The sequence below is a fragment of the Macaca fascicularis genome, chromosome 1 (genome assembly GCF_037993035.2).
Source record: "Macaca fascicularis isolate 582-1 chromosome 1, T2T-MFA8v1.1".
In the NCBI taxonomy this organism is placed as follows: domain Eukaryota; kingdom Metazoa; phylum Chordata; class Mammalia; order Primates; family Cercopithecidae; genus Macaca; species Macaca fascicularis.
This window is the reverse complement of record NC_088375.1, coordinates 111,871,947-111,890,591: the sequence shown is the minus strand read 5'-3', so window position 1 is coordinate 111,890,591 and position 18,645 is coordinate 111,871,947. Positions and strand designations below refer to the sequence as shown.

Below are 18,645 nucleotides of genomic sequence, written 5' to 3'. Positions count from 1 at the left end.
CTCAACACAGGCTAACGACCAGCTTCTTTGGAAGAGAACAGATGCGGGGGCGGGAGGGAAAAAGGGAGAGGCAGACGTCACTTCCCCTTGTGGGCTCCGGCAGCGGGTTGGTCCGCTGAGTGGCAGAAAGGCAGACGGGGACTGGGAAAGGCACTGTCGGTGACATCACGGAGAGGGCGACTTCTATGTAGATAAGGGAGCGCAGGGGCTCCTGCTTCCCCACCTGCTGCTTCGCCACGAAGGAGTGTTCCCGTGCCATGGAGGCAGGTTCAGGAGCGCTGGTCGGACCTGAGAGTCCCAGTTGTCTGTCAGGGCAAGAAGGACTCGGGAGTGCGCGGGGCAAGTGACCGTGTGTGTAAAGGGTGAGGCGTATGAGGCTGTGGCGGGGCGGAGGTGTCTGAGCTCATACTTACCTGGCAGGGGAGATACCATGATCACGAAGGTGGTTTTCCCAGGGCGAGGCTTATCCATTGCACTCCGGATGTGCTGACCCCTGCGATTTCCCCAAATGTGGGAAACTCGACTGCATAATTTGTGGTAGTGGGGGACTGCGTTCGCGCTTTCCCCTGAATTGTTGTTTTAAGGGTAGATTTTTTTCTTTGTTGTAGAAGCGTAGGTAATGAGCTAGCAAACAGATTTTTGTTCCCGTCTGTAACACGAAAACTAAAGATATTACCCGGTAGTGTTTCTCACGCTTGTAATCCCAACAGTCTGTCAGCGCGGGCAAATATGGTGGATCCGTCTGAACTGAGCTTTTTGTTCTATAGAAATAAAACTAAGCTTTGCTTTTCCCTATGGGAGCCAATTGTAAATATTTAACAGCAAACAGTCCACCGGAATGCGTGGTGGGACCCGGCTTACTGGCAATCTCTTCCTCCTGCGTTCAAGCTATTCTCCTGCCTCAGTCAGAGAATACTTATCCTTCCGAGTAACTGAGATTACAGGCGCAGGCCACCAAAAAATTAGGCCCGGCTTATATTTTGAATTTTTAGTAGAGACAGGGTTTTACCATATTGGCCAGGCTGGTCTTGAACTCCTGACCTCAAGTTATCCACCTGCCTGGGCCTCCCAAATGTTGGGATTACAGGCCTGAGCCACCGCGCCCGGCCTGTTTGCAGGCTTTACAGACACATTTTGTTTACAAGCTTTACAGGCACAGTTCAATTGCAGTTAGTGTTCTTTTGTTTTTTGTTTTTGTTTTTCCTAGTGTGGCCCAAGGAAGCCAAAATTTAGACAACCCTGCTTTAGAGAGTTTGATTCATGGTTCCACTGGGTTATGCTTATTGCCTATAATTCCATTTGATATTTTCCAAATTTGATTTTTTAAAAACTGTTTTCCTGAAGCTCCCTAAGGCTTTCCTAATAATATGGGAACTTAAACCAGATTGGATGTAACAAAACCCAGCTGGAATCCTGCAATTTCTAACCTTAATGTTAGATCAAGAAGCAAAACACCCACCAGTCCAAGAGTCAGGGAAGCTGAAGATCATGCCTGAGCTGTAACAACGCCCTTCCCAGTATACAAAAGCATATAACAGCCACTTGAATTCTATCTTCCAAATGTCTCCTGTGGCCCAGGCTAACCCAGAGCTATCTAAAGATGGCAAATCTGGGAAACGTGCATTAAGGTTAGCAAAATTGATACATTACAATTCCACCACAGTTCACTTCTTCTCAAGGTGGCATCAATGTACACCTTCCTCCTCCTTTTTTCCTCCTCTTCCTCTTCTTTCTCTTCTTCCTCCTCTTTTTTCCTCCTTGTAAAACCATACTTAAGGTTCATATAAAGACAATAGGAAAATCATACTTTTTCTCATTCAGTGAAAATATGCCAACCCTTTCCCCAACAGGATGAAGTCCTTTATTTGTCTTTGAATGATGTTCACTCCTTTTTTAGATAGATCACATTCCATATGTGCTATCCTGTAATCTAAATATTGAGATTTCTAAAAGTTAACTATTAATGAATACCCTAGCTAGGATGATGGAAGAGGAGAATTCTCAAAAAAAGTATTGTATTCATCTCAAAATAATGAAGAAATACTCATAACTATTACAAGTCCTCATTTCTGCAACTGTCGCTGGCCCTAGCTGGTATTTGTAACTATCTTCACATCTTGCCCTCACAGCCATTTCCTTTGGGCCTGGGCCGGTGGACGTGAGCGTGGGAAGGATAATAACCCGCAGTGCCCCGCACCGCACCATCCTCTGGTCTCCAGAGGTGGGATCCACAGAGCAGGGACCTTTGCTGAATTCTAAACCAGCTCTGGGAATACAACAACAGCTGCCTTTGAGAAACAGTTCAGGTCTCCATATTCCAGACTTCCTAGTAGGACTAAACGCTTAATGTTCACACAGGAATTCATGGTTCTCCTAAACCCCTGCTGTGGAATGCCTTCCTTCACCGAGCATTTACTGGGCGCCTACTAGGTGCTAGGCGGGCTCTGGGCTGTGGGCTGCAGCCTGTGCAAACTCCAGGTCCCTGGGTGGTGGATTCCACCTAGGAAGGCCCAATGGCGGCGTGGTGAGGACATCACGGGTTCTGGTTCTTCCCACGCGCGCGTCCACTGGCCCAGGCCGGGAGGAAATGACTGTGAGCGCAAGGTGTGAAGCGGGGCTAAGAATGGGAAAGCGAGTGACTTCCGCCGGAGAGGCTGCAGTTGTCGCCTGTGGAGGGGCCGGCGACTTTTGAGACGGTGAAGAGCAGGCGGGGGAAGCAGTGACGAGCAGACGGTGAGGAGCAGGCGGCCGTTTGGCCGCTGGAGTCCCCCAGCTGACTCTGGCCGGGTAGAATGTCCAAACGTGCCCAAAGACTCGACTCTTGGCTTCATTGTCTCCCGCGTTCTGGGTTTCTGGAGTGCGCGGGATTGGACAGGCCACAAACATATGAGATTATCTGCAGCCAGAGGTTAAAAAGCCATTTCTGGTATCAGCAAATGAGTTTAAGACACAACCCATTAGAGTTTCTGTGGTGCAATCGGTTAGCACATTTGGCTGTTAATTGAAAGGTTGATGGTTCAAGCCCACCCAGGAACAGGCAGCTTTTACTTAGGTAAGATTCACGCTTTCTGTTTAAAGACTTTAATCCTGGGAATCCTCCGGACCTCTACTAGCTTTAAATCAGATGCCAAAATATGCTGTGCAAAGGCTTAAGTTCCATGGAAGGTCCTAAAAACTGGAATATTTCAGCAAAAGTAATTTTTCAATAGAGCCTGAGCCTGGGGCTTCAGAGCTTACCCCATATCCACTGCACCTATTTCATCACTTCCTGAAGCTGGGTTTTTTACAATTGCACATTCCTGGAAATCCAAAACTCCCAATAATTGAAAACTTTCAAGAAAACCCCAATCTTCACTGGTGGTGAAGCCTCAATTTCTGGGTTGAAATCTTGATTCGTTCACGACGTGACTTTTAAAACATTACTGAATTTTCTGTACCTCAACTTATTCGTTTATAAAAGAGAAAAAAAAATGCAGTGCTTCCCCTGGCTGGGCGTGGTGACTCATGCCTGTAATCGCAGCACTTTGGGAGGATAAGGCAGGCAGATCACCTGAGGTTAGGAGTTTGAGACCAGCTTGGCCAACATGGTGAAACCCCAACTCTATTAAAAATACAGAAATGAGTGGGGTGTGGTGGTGGGTGCCTGTAATCCCAGCTATTCGAGAGGCTGAGGCAGGAGAATCGCTTGAACCCGGGAGGCAGAGGTTGCAGTGAGCCAAGATTGCACCACTGCACTCCAGCCTGGAGACAGAGCAGACTCCATCTCAAATAATAAATAAATAAATAAATAAATAATGCTTCCCTCATGGATTAATCTAACATTTGTGAATCCAAAAGTATGTGAGACAGGTCTCAATAAATTTAGAAAGTTTACTTTGCAAGGTTAAGGAGACACCAGTGACAGCTTCAGGAAGTCCTGGCAACATGTGCCCAAGGTGGTTGGGTACAGCTTGCTTTTATTCATTTTAGGGAGACAGAATACATTGATTAATACATGTAAGATTTATACTGCTTCAATCTGGAAGGGTGGGACAACTCAAAGGGTGGGGGGCTTCCAGGTCATAGGCAGATTTAAAATTTTTCTGATTAGTCATTGGTTGAAAGAGTTATTATTCCAGAAGGGAATTTCTGGGTTAGATAGGGAGGTTGTGGAGACCAAGGATTTATCATGCAGATGAAGCCTCCAGGTAGCAGGCTTCAGAGAAAATAGATTGTAAATGTTTCTTATCAGACTTAGGGTCTGTGTTGATGTTAATGCTGGTTGGCTTTTCCTGAGTTCCAAAAGGAAGGAGGGTATACAGAGGCATGTCCAACCTCTCCTTCCCATCATGACCTGAACTAGTTTTTCAGGTTAACTTTGGAATACCCTTGACCTAGAGGAGAGGTCCATTCAGATCATTGGGGGACCTTAGAATTTTACTTTTGGTTTACACATTTGATGAGAAATACACATAAAGCATTTAAGCACCTAATAAATGTTCATTAAACGTTAGCTGCTGTAATTATTTTCAGTGGCATCATCATCACAACTTTCATATTTTACCTCAGCCTTTTAAACAACTGCTTATCTTTTTATGGTATGGATGAATCAGTATATATTTAAATGGCCCTTGGTTAATGGACACAAAATTGTGTCTAATGCTTATTCTTATAAAAAATAACTCAGAGAACATCCTTTTACAAATACCTTTCATCATTTGTGCAAGGATTTCTTAAAACAGGCTTCTAGAAATGGACTTGCCTGGTCAGAGTATTTGTGCCTTTCCAATTTTTCTAATTGATGGTTAATTGACCTCTAATGAAGTTGGGCCTAGTCATAGTCCCACACCCTAAGAGAATGCTCCTTCCTTGGCCACAATATCTGACATTTAATAGCAGCACAAACTCTTCACTTTTGTTTGGGGAATGTTATTGCTTGCTGGTCTCACACATAGCCCTGAATCTTACAGATAAGGAGCTGGTGCTACGCTGTTCTCCTCTGTTCTCCTGACCCCTGGGAATTCTGGGAAAGTGGTTCACTGTAAAAGTGCTGACAATGGGTGTTTCCACCGTTCCTGTGACAGAGAGCCCGGACTTCAGCTGCTGAAGAAGAACTCGGACCTAACTCTCCAGAGCGGGACCTTTACTTTGGCACAGAGTTGGTCCTTAGCTAAATAAAAATTGAAAAGGGGAGATTTTAAATGTTCATCTAATTGAGACTTTATATAATAGATCTTTTTATTTTATTGTGGCAACAAGAGGAGAGATTGCATTCTTAGGTTTTTATTGTTGGAACTTAATAATATTGGCTATTCTACTGCTTTTGTGGAATTGTTTGGTCTATGCTGGTACATGGTACTTGCTATGAAACACTGTCTGGTGAACTGGATAGGCAAGTAGCTAAAGAAAACGTCATAAGAAACAGAAATACGAGTTGAGTCCAATCTCTCTCCTGCACTGCAAGATTCTGTTGCAGTGGTCCCTACATCTATTGCCATAGCACCCCTCAAGTTTTCTTTAAAGCTAAGAAAACAGAAATAGAGGATGGATTCTCAAATAGATATACCTAGAGTTAGGTAAAGTCTTATTTTGATTCTTTCAGAGGTTTGGATGTCTTAGTTATGTCAGGCTGCTGTAACAAAATACCATGTACTGGATGACTTAAACATTTATTTCTCACAGTTCTGGAGGCTGAGATGTCCAAGATGCCAGCAAGTTTGGCTCTTGGTGAGAGTCCTCTTCCTAGCTTCTAGATAGTGATTTTTGTTTTTTACAGTATTTACCTTGGCAATAATAATCTTATTTTTCCATTTGGTTAGTTTTCCATGTATTTATTACTTAATATTAGCCAATTTCTCCCCATTTCTGTAAATCTCCCGTCAACACATAGAAACACACAATCATTTTTGTTGGTTTGCTTGCTTGTATGTTTGTTCAAGAAATTTTTCCTGGCTGGGCGTGGTGGCTCATGCCTGTAATCCCAGCACTTTGAGAGGCCCAGGCAGGTGGATCACCTGAGATCAGGAACTCGAGATCAGCCTGGTCAGCGTGGTGAAACTCCATCTTTACTAAAAGTACAAAAATTAGTTGGGCATGGTGGCGGGCACCTGTACTCCCAGCTCCTAGGGAAACTGAGGCTGGCAGGCACCTGTAATCCCAGCTACTCGGGAAGCTGAGGCAGGATAATCGCTTGAACCCGGGAGGCAGAGGTTGCAGTGAGCCAAGATTGCGCCATTGCACTCCAGCCTGGGCAAAAGAGTAAGACTCCTTCTCAAACAAACAAACAAAAGTAAAGAAAGAAAGAAATTTTTCCTAGCATGTTTCTACCTGCTCCATTCTGGATGACTTGCTCTTCAGGCTTATCTCAGAGCTGTTATAATATCTCTCTTTACTACACCATCTTGGGATTTCCATTGCCTCTCTCTTTTGTTAGATCCCCTGCTTCATGGATCTCAAGGTGGTTCATTCCTCACTCACTCCTTCCTCTTGATGATGCATATCCTCCAAAACCTCCTATAAAGTGGTTACCTTAGAAATAAACTTCTTGAGACACTGCGTGTTTGAAAACATCTATTTTACCCATATACTTAACTGATATTTTACTAGATAGAGATATAAAGAGATAGGCTGAAATAATTTCTCTCAGATTTTTAAAGGCATTGCTTTTTTTTTTTTTTTTTTGGACAGAGTCTCGCCTCTCTTTGTCCCCCAGGCTGGAGTGGGGCGGCGGGATCTCGGCTCACTGCAACCTCCACCTCCTGGGTTCAAGCGATTCTCCTGCCTTGGCCTTGAGTAGCTGGGATTACAGGCACCCGCCACCACGCCCCGCTAATTTTTTTGTTTTTAGTAGAGACGAGGTTTCACCATGTTGGCCAAGCTGGTTTTGAGAGAGGAGACCACTCCTCATATTGTCTTATTCTTAATTTCTTGTTTGCTGAAAAAGTGGAGGTTGAAAGAATGGGCAGAAGTGAAAATCACGGTCAGATAACCGGGCGCCACATTTCGGGCCTGGTTGTTAAAATTCAACCCCTGATCTCACCACTTGTGCTATCTATAAATTCCAGACATTGTATAAAAAAGCATTATGAAACTCCCTTTTCTGCTCTGTTTCATTCTGATTACCGGTGCATGCAGCCCCCAGTCACGTACCCCTCGCTTGCTCAATCAATCATGACCCCCCTCACACGGCCCCTTAAGAGGGACAGGAATTACTTATTCGGGGAGCTCCGTTTCTAGGAGGTGAGTCTGCCGATGCTCTCACCTGAACAAAGCTCTTACCTTCCACGATCAGGTGTCTGAGGGATTTTGTCTAGGACTCCTCCTGCTACAGTTTCAAACTCCTGACCTCAAGTGATCCTCCTCCCTTGGCTTTGCAAAGTGCTGGGATTACAGGCATGAGCCACCGCACCGGACCCTTGCTGTTTACTGTTTTCCATAGTTGTTTCTGAGAAAGAAAAAAGTAACTCTCTTCTGTTGTCAGCTAGAGCTGGTCTGACAAACACCTAGGCCATGATGTTCTCTGGTTAAAACTAAAAATTTCACAACACCAATATCAGACAAAGTTACCCTCTCACCAAGATAAAAGAAAGACTATTTCACAATCATATTTGATCACAAACAGAACACTGTCCAAACCATAATATCATAATATGATCAAATATCCCCTTTTCCCAGCTACTAATAGTCACTGTTAATTATTTTATTTTTTATTTTTTATTTTTTTGAGACAGAGTCTTGCTCTGTGGCCAGGCTGGAGTGCAGTGGCGCAATCTCGGCTCACTGCAACCTCTGCCTCCTGGATTCAAGCAATTCTCCTGCCTCAACCTCCTGAGTAGCTGGGACTACAGGCACATGCCACCACACCCAGCTAATTTTTGTATTTTTAGTAGAGAAGGAGTTTCACCATATTGGTCAGGCTGGTCTTGAACTCCTGACCTTGTGATCCGCCCGCCTCAGCCTCCCAAAGTGTTGGGATTACAGGCATGAGCCACTGCGGCTGGTCTTTTTTTTTTTTTTTTTTTTTAGACAGAGTCTCTATCACCCAGGCTGGAGTGCAGGGGCATCATCTCAGCTCACTGCAACCTCTGCCTCCTGGGTTCAAGCGATTCTCCTCCCTCAGCCTCCCAAGTAGCTGGGATTACAGGCATGCCCAACCATGCTCGGCTAACTTTTGTATTGACTGTTGATTCTTTTTTTTTTTTTTGAGACGGAGTCTCGCTCTGTTGCCCAGGCTAGAGTGCAGTGGCACGATCTCGGCTCACTGCAAGCTCCGCCTCCCGGGTTCACGCCATTCTCCTGCCTCAGCCTCCCGAGTAGCTGGGACTGCAGACGCCTGCCACCATGCCCGGCTAATTTTTTGTATTTTTAGTAGAGACAGGGTTTCACCATTCACAGGATGGTCTCGATCTCCTGACCTCGTGATCTGCCCACCTCGACCTCCCAAAGTGCTGGGATTACAGGCGTGAGCCACTGTGCCTGTCCAGACTGTTGATTCTTTACCAATTATGTGTTTAGTCCTGCAATCATTCCTCCCACTTTCTAGATAAAAATATCAAGATTCCCAAAGGAAGAATTGTCCCACAATTTCCCCATAGTGTTTGCTGTCTCCTCTGTTGCAATGAGCCAGTATACTCAGGTTTGACTACAAGTTTGTTCCTGATGATTATAGACTGGAGCACATCAACACTGTAGTGTAATGCCATTCTGATTCTTTGTTGTTTGCCTTAAACTGGTCTCCCATCTCCCCTCCCAAAAGCTTATAGAATCTTCTACCTGTTCCTACTATTTTGAAATTTCATGATCTATTTTCATCCGCCATGCTGGGTACTCAGTGTGCTCTTTCAATGTAGGAATTTATATTTTGGAGGTATCATCCCAAAGATGTTTATGCATATAAAATTAAAGGTATATATTTATTTCCTGCAGCTACCATCACCCTTTTGATAGACTTTTGTTGCATAATAAACCCTTCCAAGCTTATTGACTTAGAATAACAATAATTTATTATTTTTAGTGATTCTGTGAGTTGGCTTGGACATTCTTCTGGTCCAAGCTGATTCATTTGGGGCTGGATGGTCTAGGATGGCCTCACTCACACATCTGGGGTATCGCTGGATAGGTTGGAACAAGTGGGATGCATGGATCTTTTTCTTCATGTGATCTTTCCAGCAGGCTTGCTTGGGGGGATCTTCAGATCATGGTCTCAGGATTTCAAATGAAGCAAAAAGCAGGCAATCCCCCCATGTGCAAGCCTCTCTTCTGCCAGGTTTGCGAAGGCACCAACATTTACCCAAAGCAAATCACATAGCCAATCCCAGATTCAACAGGGGAGAAATAGACTCTCTTGATGAGAGAAGCTGCAAATTATAACCACCATTTTCTTCAGTCTGTCACAGTGTACCATACTGGACTATCAGTAGCTTCCTCCTCTTTCTTTCTCTCTTTCTATTTCTCTCTTTCTCTCTCTCTCTCTCTCTCTCTCTCCTTCCTCCTTCCCTCCCTCCCTCCTTCCCTCCCTTCCTTCCTTTCTCTTTCTTTCTCTCTTTCTCTCTTTCTTTTTCTTTTTGTTTCTTTTTTTTTGAGACAGAGTCTCGCTCTGTTGCCCAGGCTGGAGTGCAATGGCGCCATCTCGGCTCATTGCAACCTCCGCCTCCTGGGTTCACACCATTCTCCTGCCTCAGCCTCCTGAGTAGCTGGGACTACAGGTGTCCACCACCACGCCTGGCTAATTTTTTGTATTTTTAGTAGAAACGGGGTTTCACCATGTTAGCCAGGATGATCTCAATCTCCTGACTTCATGATCCGCCCGCCTCAGCCTCCCAAAGTGCTGGGATTACAGGCGTGCGCCACTGTGCTGGCCATGACACAAGTTTAAAAGAATAATTTTTCTTTTTCTTTTCTTTCTTTCTTTTTTTTTTTTTTTTTTTTTTGAGACAGAGTCTCTTTCTTTCTCCAGGCTGGAGTGCAGTGGTGTGATCTCGGCTCACTGCAACCTCCGCCTCCCGGATTCCAGCGATTCTCCTACCTCAGCCTTCTGAGTAACTGGGATTACAGGTGCCTGCCACCACAGCCGACTAATTTGTGTATTTTTAGTAGAGAAGGGGTTTCACCAAGTTGGCCAGGATGGTCTCGATCTCTTGACCTCATGATTCGCCTGCCTCAGCCTCCCAAAGAGCTGAGATTACAGGCATGAGCCACCTTGCCCGGCTAAAAGAATATTTTATTTTATTTTATTTTATTTTATTATTTTATTTTTTGAGACGGAGTTTTGCTCTTTTGCCCAGGTTGCAGTGCAGTGGTGCGATCTCTGCTCACTGTAACCTCTGCCTTCTGGTTTCAAGCAATTCTTCTGCCTCAGCATCCCGAGTAGCTGGGTTTACAGGCACCAGCCACCACACCTGGGTAATTTTTGTATTTTTACTAGAGATGGGATTTCACCATGTTGGCCAGGCTGGTCTCGAACTCCTGACCTCGTGATTGACCCACCCGGGTCACCCAAAGTGCTGGGATTACAGGCGTGAGCCACCTCACTTGGCCTAAAAGAATAATTTTAAAAATTCTTTTTTTGGTCAGGTGTGGTGGCTCACGCCTGTAATCCCAGGACTTTGGGAGGCCAAAGTGGGTGAATCACCTGAGGTCAGGAGTGTGAGACCAGCCTGGCCAATATGGTAAAACCCCATCTCTACTAAAAATACAAAAAATTAGCCGGGGGTGGTGGTGTGAGCATGTGCTCCCAACTACTTGGGAGACTGAGGTGGGAGAATCACTTAACCCAGAAGGAGAAGGTTGTAGGAAGCCAAGATTGTGCTACTGCACTGCAGACTGGGCAACAGAGAGAGATTCTGTCAAGAAAAAAGAAAAAAACCCCAAAAACCAGCAAGCAAGGACCTCATGGCTGGCAAGATCCAAACCAGTAAAGGGGCAGCTCCTTAGAGATAGGCATGTGCATTCGAGAAAAAAAGTATCCTTAACATGAATTCATATGATAATCAGCTCATTAAAACTCATGTGTGTACTAAAAATTATGGGATGGAGGCAACAAGCAAGCACACAAGGGCCAAAGTAAGCCACCCCCCTATCAATCTAAAGGCAAACACTGGCTAAAGATGAGGCATCCTTGTGAAGAGAAGAAAAATAAACACACATAAAAAGACCCAAAGTACACCAAACTAATACTGATCTCATGTCCCAGAGGTCAGCCCACTCTCCCCACTCCGAGAGTGTTACTGTGCTTAATAAACTTTTGCTTTGCTTTGCTGCTTTGTGTGTGCCATGTGCAGTTCTTTGTTTGGGACACCAAGAGCCTGGAACTGCACGGCACCATCTGGTTAAGAATTAGGATTTTTTTTCCTAAGGGTTACCTTTGGAAAGACTTGCTTCACTACTGTTATCAACCAACAGCCTAATACTTTCCCTACCTTTTGTGGTTTTGACAAAGCAAGCAAGCAGCATTCCCTCCTGATAAGAGACCACCGACCTAGGAATGATTCTGGCCAGACTACAGAGGATGTGCAGTGAGGGTTTTCATGTCCTCTGCTTCAGCTTTTGAAGTCAGAGGGCCGCAGACTCCACTGTCAGATAGCTAATGCCACCATTTTACGAACCATGGAGAGGCACGAAGCTGAATTGCACATCTGCACATGTTTCCTCTTATAAATATTCATATTGGAATGTTATTAGGTATTGCTCCCGTGAAAGAGACATTTGCAGAATGTACTCAAATTAGAAGCATTAAACACTATAATGTATCAATGATGCATCCAGTTCTCTACACTATAGAAATATCTGCAGTGTAGACATTTCCACAATGACCAAAGATATGTGTACAAGAATAGTGACTGCAGCATTCTTTGTAATCTTAAAACCATGAAACCAACCTCATCTCAAATACTTTTTTTTTTTGAGATGGAGTCACACTCTGTTGCCCAGGCTGGAGTGTAGTGATCCACCTCCCAGGTTCAAATGATTCTCCTGCCTCAGCCTCCCCAGTAGCTGGGATTACAGGCACATGCCACCATGCCTGGCTAACAAAAACATTTTGAAAAGGGTTAAATAAATCATGCACAAACGGAGGAAAAAATACTGTTTTCAAAAAATGATGGAGAGGATCACTAACATGATGAGTGATTCCACTGGTCACATTATTGATAGAGCAATCAGTAAATCCAGGCATATCCTGGAGATACTACTGGACTCCTATTACTAAAATATGAAAAAAATTGAGGCACATAAATTACTCGTTTAAGCGTAGAACGGACTGAATTAGAATTTTATCACACCAGAAGTGGGTTCCTAGTTCTCTGTTTCAGGATTCCTGAGTTACACTGGTGGAAACCCGGCATTTCGGGAGATACCCGGTTAAGAATCTGGTCGGGTAGCCGGGCGTGGTGGCTCACGCCTGTAATTCCAGCACTTTGGGAGGCCGAGGCGGGCGGATCGCTAGGTCAGGAGATCGAGACCACGGTGAAACCCCGTCTCTACTAAAAACACAAAAAATTAGCAGGGCGCGGTTGGGCGACAGAGCGAGACTCCGTCTCAAAAAAAAAAAAAAAAAAAATCTGGTCGGGGAGGTGGGCCGGCCCTTGACATGGGTCAGTCATAAATTAGTGGCTTGGTACTCCGGGAAGATAAAATCTTCCCCACTTATGTAGTGATTGACAATGCGTGCATGCTTTAAAAGTTCCAACTAAGCGTCCCTGGGTGGGCTCGAACCACCAACCTTTCGGTTAACAGCCGAACGCGCTAACCGATTGCGCTACAGAGACAAGCACTACTCACTCTACTGGGCAATAGAGGAAGGGCGCACTCACTAAATTTCCTCCCTCCCTTCTATTCTCAGGGCCCGCCCGGCAGGACTACTGAGCAAGGCCTTGGAAAACCAGAGAGATTAGAGCGGTGAGTCGCCGTGGTCACGTCGGACACCTGCGTGTTAGGAGATTCTGGAGCCAGACGGAGAGCCGAATGGCCTTCGCCGGCCCTGCCCCTCTCCTTCTTCAGAAGCTCCCAGAAACTCCCCAGTCGGCGACCCAGCCCGAGCCTCCTCGGGTACCAAATGAAACTGAACGTCCGGTGGGCTCCCGGGATGGTTCTTCCCGTTCTTTTCGCCGCCTTCATCCGGTGAGGGAGCCTGTGCCCACCCTGCCCAGTCGCTTTCGAGGCCGCTGTGGCGCTTCCGCTGCCATCTTCGGATCCTGTGTTCCGCACGGGGGCTCCACCAGGGCAGGGATGGTGGCGAGGGTCGCTCGTGGGTCCCCTTGCGGGGAGCAGGGTCTGGCACTAGGCGTCTGGGAACCCTGAAATCCTTGGAGGAGTAGCATCATCATGACCCTCTGTGTTCCTTTTGGCAAAGGACTTGCTTCCATTGTTTGTTTGTTCAATTGTCTGTTAAATAAATAAATAAACAAACCCTTTTTCATATATCTTTAAAATTACATTGGTTCTATTATTTTATGATTACAAATAATGCTGCAGTCATCATTCTTGTACACTTCTCATTGCCCACTGGTATATTTCTATAGGGTGGAGGCCTAGAGAGCAGTTGTTCCAGCATAGTGTTTACACAGCTTTTATTTCATTCCATTTTCTTTCCTTCTTGCTTTATTAGCTATAACCCTTTTCTTATTTCAGTGGCTGCTTTAGGGTTTCTGGGATACATCTTTAATTTCTCACAGTCTGCTTTCAATTGTCATTATACCTCCCCTTCTGGCCTTTATCCTAGTATTATGTATTTTTATGCATTATAAGCTTTGGGATTCATTATTATTACTTTTATTTATTACGTCAAATATTTTTTAAAAGATTTAAATTATAAGAAAACGTGTAGTACATGCTTTCTAAATGCCATTTCCAATATTGGTTTCTTTGTATAGGTCCACAATTTTATCAAGGATCCTTTTGCTTCTGCCTGGAGGACTCTTAAGATTTCTTGTAGCGTGGTTTGGTGAATTCTTTTAGCTTTTGTATGTTTTTCAATGTCTTTATTTCACTCACAGTTTTGAAATTTTATTTTTGCATAGAATTCTGGGTTAACTTTTTTTGTCTAGGTACTTTTAAAATGTTGCCATTTGTGAAGCATTGTCATTTAAAATATCATCTTTCTTTCCTGTGTTTGTAAATATGGCATAAAGCCGGTTTCTTGTGCTGGTTATATAATTTTCAGAATGTGTATTTAAATTTAAAATATTAAATTTTACTAAAAAACTAAAAATAATAATCATGAATGTCGTTAATTCATCTTAAGTTCCGCCAACAGTGCACTTAAAATGTGCCCAACCTGAGGGTCAAACCTACCTGCTGATGTGTAATTTATGTTTGTGAGACATTCTCAACAGCATTTGCTTTCCCCAGCCGAGTGATTTTCCTCACATCTGAATGTCTTCAGTGCAAAAGGAAACGTTTTTCTTTGCAAAAATACTTTAAAATATTCTTAATTCAAGTAGGTGCATTAAAAACAAACTTCTCACTTGCACCCCTGGAATCCATCGAAGATTGATTGTCTCCCAGGAGAGAAAATCAAGTGCTTCAGGATCAAGAGCTAAACAGGGGAGGACAAAGCGTGGCTTCTTCACTAGGAGTCAAGCCAAAGTCAACTGATTTGGTCTCCAATAGAGACCAGAACTCGGTTCACCAGCGACGTGAAGACCTGACCCAGACGAAGCGGACTTTCTCTTCGTGGTGCCTTCAGATAGGAAATCTCCTAGGATTTCTTTCTTTCCCTTTGATCTACTCCCAACTCTCCCTTTTATCTACTCCCAACTCTCCTTTTCTATTTCTTCAAACCTTTTTCGGATCCCTACTGTGAAGGACCTAAGGGGCCAGTGCCCTTCCCTACCGGTCCCTCCCTGGCTGGGTGTCTTCGAAGCCCAGGCTCACCCGGAACGTTACCGCCCGCCGGAGACAGCGAGAGGACCAAGGAGGGCGGCGGGTGCGGTGGGAACCACAGAGTCACCTCGCACCTACGCCCCATGGGCTCCTAGCAAATTGAATAAATGCCCCCTGAAGCTTCTCTGCAGGTCACAGGGAAGGGGAGGGTGGCTGCCAACCCGCTGGAGAAGCTTCAAGAAGCATCGGGAAGACCTGGCCCTGACCCTGGGCCCTGAAGACAGGCCTGACCAGGCTGATTTTGACGGGTGGGCCAAAGAAAAGGTTCAAGGGTGGCCCAAACCTGACCCCGAGATTAAGGCTTTTAAATGTCTGACGGTTTTGAGCCTTGTCATTAGAATCAATCTCGCCTGTATCAGGAGACTCCTTTGCCAAAATTCAGAGACCAAGAAAGAGAAAGATTGGGCAGATCAAAGTCTGTAATTAACCAAACAGGAAACAGAATTTTTCTGACAAATTGTATGTGTGCTGTGAGAAAAAGACTAGCCTCAAGGAGAATCTGTTTTTTTGGGCTTGAGTGTAGGGAAGAATGGAGTTGTCACCAACAATGGTGCTTTGAAACGGCAGGTGCATCAGGCTGTAGATGTGAAGGAATTAAAAATATTTTACCCCCAAGTACATTTCTTTGACATATTTTGAGATGTCTGTTCAGAGAGCCAGCTGCAGAAGTAGCCCTGCAAAGTTGCCTTTTGTTGGGGAGATTTGCATATGTAGGGAGTCTGCACTGATGCAGCCAAGTCTTTCCTTGCCCAGATCTAGGAAAGATGAACTGAAAGTCTGACACCTGTAAAGATCTGAAAGAAACTTTTAGGGTTTATTCTCTCTGAGCGCTGCTAACTGTAAGGTTTCATTTACATATTCAGACCAACTTTGCTAGCCAAGCCTCCTCTTCTCTCCCTCCCATAACCTGTCTTGCCCACAATAAATGGATATACCTCTAACTCTGATGGTACCTGGTTTTGGCCATGCTTTGAGCCCTCATTCATTCTGTTACCTCGACATGTTATATAAGCTTATGCATCCCATTGTGGATAGGGTAGGGTAATCTCCCTGTGGCCCTCCCCATGTACATGTCAGTACATTTTATGCCTTTTCTCCAGTTAATCTGCCTTTTGTGACTTGATTTTTGAGTGAAACTTCAGAGGGTTAAGAGGGGGTTTCCACTGACCCCTACAGTTTTGGAGCTGTAAGCAGGATAGCAAAGCTCTGCTCTTCTGGAAGCTGCAGTGAAGAACCCAGGATCTGATCAGTTGTCATAGGGTAATAAATTTTTACCAGCCAGGCTCCCAGCCTCCTTCTCTATGTGGAATCTGATCAAGTGGACAGGAAAAATCACTGTTTCTTTTCCCTCTCCAAAATCTTGATTAATGGGAGAAAAGGATTTGTGTGACTAGTCTTGGGTGTAGTGACTCTGGTGTGCTTTTTGGTACTTTGTGGTACCAATTCATATTGTTTAATCCCTTTCTTCCCAGAAATTGCCTGTTCCTTTGTCTTTGTCTCTATGTGTTATTCTGTCATAAAAGAGGGTACTGGTTGAGGTTCTTTCTCATCTTATTTGATGTCCTTGAGAGCTTGACTTGTGACCAAGTGGGAGCACTTTCTCTTGGTTTTCGGTATGTGGTAAGAGGTGGTAATTTTCAAGTCATAGTAGGTGGCCTGTCTGAAAATGGCTGAGAACCTGAGCACACTTTTTGTTCTGACTATGTCAAGTTCTTGGGGTTTGTCTTAAGAAATCCCATCCCTTTGAGGCTTTTGTAGTCTCAACTCTTGTTGCCTGATTAGTCCTAGGAAAGCTCAATCTCAAGAGGGCCTACATGGTATCACAGATTCACAGGTCTGTGACTGGAAGCCCCCCAAAATTTGTGGGTTACTGGAGGCAAACATCACTCTTAAGCATCTGTGGCCTACTCCTTATATTGAACTTTTTTCTTGGAGGGGAATCTTTGGGATTGCCTCTTCTATAACCTTCCCAGGAAGTTAACCTGGAAAATGACATCCTGGGCTTTCCACAAAGAGGCTATTTGGTTGAATTGCTATTGGAATAATTACACCATTGGATATTCTAGTTGCCAGTGGACTGAAGATGGATCCCTTAAATTAGACACCTGAATTAAAAAAGAAAAAAAGATTTTAGAGATTTTAGAGAACCACTCCTGGCTGTTAGCAGCTTTTGATTTCCTGTCCTTCCAGCTTCTAAAGTTTCTGATGAGAAACCTGTTGATAATCTTATTAAAGATTTCTTGCATGTGACCAGTTGCTTTTCTCTTACCAATGTAAAGATTCTCTGTTTTTGACTTTTGAAAGTTTGATTATAATGTGTTTTGGTGTGGATCTCTTTAAGTTTTTCTTACTTGGGGTTTGTTAGGCTACTGTGTTTGTATTCATGTCTTTCATCAAATTTGGGAAGTTTTCAGCCATTGTTTCTTCAAATATTCTCTCTTGCCCTTCTCTCCCTCTTCCTTAGAAATTCCACAATGCAAGCCTGGGTGCGGTGGCTCACGCCTGTAATCCCAGTATTTTGGGAGGTCGAAGCGGGAGGATGACCTGAGGTCAGGAGTTTGAGACCAGCCTGACCAACATGGAGAAACCCTGCCTCTACTAAAATTACAAAATTAAGCAGGTATGATGGTGCATGCCTGCAATCCCAGCTACTTGGGAGGCTGAGGTGGGAGAATCACTTGAACCCAGGAGGCAGAGGTTGCCGTGAGCCGAGATCGCACTATTGCATTCCAGTCTGGCAGCAAGAGCGAAACTCCATTCCCTAACCCCCCCAAAAAAACGACAACAACAACAAAGAAATTCCACAATGCATATGTTGGTCCACTTGATGGTCACTTAGCCTTTGTTCATTTTTCTTCAATCTTTTTTTATTTCTGTTCCTCAAACTGGATGATTTCCATTGCCTTATCTTCGGGTTCACTGATTGTTTCTTCTGCCTGCTCAGATTTCTTCAAATTTGACTTTGAATCCCTCTAGTTAATTTTTTATTTCACTTATTTTACTTTTCAGATCCAGTACTTCTTTTTCTTTCTTTTTTGATTTTTTATCCTTTATTTATATTTCATTTTGTTCATGTATCATTTTCTTGTCTTCTACTACATCTTCCTTTAGTTCTTCGGGCACCTTTAAGACAGCTCTTTTAAAGTCTGCCAAGTAGAACTTCCGGCAGGATTTTTTTTTTTCCTTTAATTATCTATTAGTTTTCTTTCCATTTTTTCCCCCCATGACCTAATCTTAAATTGACTATCAGGCATTTTTCAGTAAAAGTTTCTGTTGGTTCATTTTTAATTTTTATTTATTTTTATTGTCGTTGTTGAAAACTGGACATTTGAATCTACTAGTGTAACTCTAGAAATTAGATTCTCCCCCTTCCTCAGGGTTTGCTTTTTTTGTTGTTGTTATTGTTTTGTTTTTTGATTATTGTAGGTTGTCTCTATGCCAAGGATCAGCCTGAGGTATAAAGTTGTGGTCTTCACAGATGTTTTCTGAGCCTGAACCTTTCCCTGGTGTGTGGTCACTCCCTAATTTTACCTATATATGCAGTTATTCTTGATTATTTTATCCTTTAACGTCTGACTCCCAAAAGGGGAAAAAGAGGAAAATTGAGGGAGGGTGAAAAAAGGGAACCATCCCTTTAAACTTTCTGAAAGTTGCTTCAGCTTGGGTTGAGGAGCTTGCTACAATGGGGGGAGGTACAACAGTAGCTTCCAGCCTCTTTGTCTCTGTGCTGCAGTCAGCCGTTAGAGAACAGAGCCCCAATGTATGTGTGTGTGTGTGTGTGTGTGT

At 44.1% G+C, this 18,645-nt stretch overlaps 1 long non-coding RNA gene and 3 other non-coding genes across 4 annotated transcripts; 3 read left to right on the top strand and 1 right to left on the bottom strand.

Annotated features, from left to right (window-relative positions):
- The first annotated feature begins 161 nt into the window (after nucleotides 1-161).
- On the top strand, nucleotides 162-5,294 carry LOC141407255 (uncharacterized). The gene is made up of 2 exons (XR_012415516.1): nucleotides 162-362; nucleotides 4,950-5,294. It is a non-coding gene; the product is annotated as an uncharacterized lncRNA (long non-coding RNA).
- On the top strand, nucleotides 406-569 carry LOC123570607 (U1 spliceosomal RNA). The gene has a single exon (XR_006694874.1). It is a non-coding gene; the product is annotated as a U1 spliceosomal RNA (small nuclear RNA).
- TRNAN-GUU (transfer RNA asparagine (anticodon GUU)) lies at nucleotides 2,963-3,036 on the top strand. Its single transcript has one exon. It is a non-coding gene; the product is annotated as a tRNA-Asn (tRNA).
- A 7,375-nt stretch (nucleotides 5,295-12,669) lies between the features above and the next one.
- Nucleotides 12,670-12,743, bottom strand: TRNAN-GUU (transfer RNA asparagine (anticodon GUU)). The gene has a single exon. It is a non-coding gene; the product is annotated as a tRNA-Asn (tRNA).
- Between the last annotated feature and the right edge of the window lie 5,902 nt (nucleotides 12,744-18,645).